Source organism: Mus caroli, chromosome 1 (genome assembly GCF_900094665.2).
Source record: "Mus caroli chromosome 1, CAROLI_EIJ_v1.1, whole genome shotgun sequence".
NCBI lineage: Eukaryota > Metazoa > Chordata > Mammalia > Rodentia > Muridae > Mus > Mus caroli.
The window spans coordinates 165585366-165587209 of NC_034570.1; the positions used below are offsets into that span (position 1 = coordinate 165585366).

General features: G+C 38.5%; 1 protein-coding gene across 4 annotated transcripts in view; it reads right to left on the reverse strand.

Annotated features, from left to right (window-relative positions):
* The window catches only part of Rgs7 (regulator of G protein signaling 7), a 395350-nt gene that overhangs the window by 391829 nt on the left and 1677 nt on the right, over positions 1–1844 (reverse strand). The window lies entirely within an intron of this gene.

Below are 1844 nucleotides of genomic sequence, written 5' to 3' on the forward strand. Positions count from 1 at the left end.
AGGAAGGAAGGAAGGAAGGAAGGAAGGAAGGAAGGAAGGAAGGAAGGAAGGAAGGAAGGAAGGAAGGGGAGGAAGGAAGAGATGCTATTGAGAGGCAGAGTCAGGAGAACGGTTGCAAGTTAAAGCCTAGCCAGGGATACATAGTGAGGCCATACCTCAAAGGTCAAAAAGTTAGATTCCTTAAAATCTCCATGAAACCTATAAGTTTACACTTAAAACTAACAGCATTTGAGACTATACAATCTATAAAGCAAATTCAAACTTAGCAATCTGAGTCAGTACAGCAAGTAATCGAATAATGATATCCACGCTGTCTGTCAACTGTTTATAGGCAAACAGGAAGGGAATTCAGCTGTGAGATTTAATGGCATAGTTTGCGACCATAATTTAGGGGACTCTAAAAGTACAGCCCTACATACTGCATAAACTCCTAGGATAGATTTTTAAATTCTCACATCTTGCATGTTACGACATTCAAAATAAAATAAAATATTAGAGTTACTTTAAAGTACCTAAATATCACAAGAATATTTTTTTATCTCTAGATCAACTCTGTGTGTAAAATATGCAAGCACAGTTACTTCATTCAGTGTCCGGATGGAGTAGCGATGACTTAAATTCACGTGCATGATAATCTTAATTCATCTACTTGGATAAAATGATGGAAATAGTCAACTAGTCCCTTATTTTTCTTCCCTTTCATTCTGTGGCGTCTCACACACATCTGGCTGAATTGATAAGTATACAGAATAGCACTATTCACAGGCTACAGGATAAGCAGTATTGTGTCCTGACATCATGCATCTGCTTAGAATGATGTCACTATTCCCCCAGCTCATTCCTGGCTACCTTCTAATGTCTCTGGACCACACAAGCATAGTTGGGATTCTGCATTCACACAACCTTTCCTCTGTATTCACAATCAGTTCACACCTCACAGATCTACATCCATGCTGGATCCAGCGAACACCTGCTAATCAAAACCCTTAATAACATTCTTGACCTCAGAGTATGATTTCCACTTGCCATTGTCAGTGTCAACTAATGAAATCTGAGCCAAGACACACCCCAGGTAATATGCTTAAGAAAAATGATCCCAGTAAAACCTACAAAAGGAAAACAAATCAATGTAGAAGTTACATAAAGAATACTGCATCCTTAATTTTAGTAAGCTTGTTGATTATAACCATCTTGAAGTTTCCTAAGCAACCATTCTAAAACACAGGCAAAACCCGAACGTGGCTCAATGTCTAGAAGTTTGTTGCTGAAAGCATGACAGAAAACTGTTAGATATGTTTGCAGAAGGGGGATGTGGATTGTACAGATTTATCCCATGGGCATATGACACTATAACATAGATGGTATAGACAAAAATCACAGAAATAATACAAAGGAAAACTAGGTTAAGACTGAAAGAACTAGAGTCATCTAGCTGGGAGCAAACTTATGAAAGCATACACGTCCACGGATAGAGTCATCCTCACTACAGACCTGCAAAGCTGTTGCTTTCCAAACTTCGGTACACTTAAGAAATTATTATAACCTAATGGTTTTAAAACAGCTTCTGAAACAATTGCAAGGGATGGTATTAGATGAAGTGGAATAACATAATACATTGAATAGCCAGTGTAGTTTCTAAGGACAGGTGACTCTAGCAATCATCAGGGAATGTGTAATTCCTGTCACTTGGAAGCATCTGATCATCTTTTAGTGCAGTACTTAACCATTGATGCTCTGGGAGTTCACAAAGTTGATAAATACTCTGATGCAGGCAAAAGAAAGAAGAAAAGGAAGGAAGGAAGGAAGGAAGGAAGGAAGGAAGGAAGGAAGGAAGGAAGGAAGGA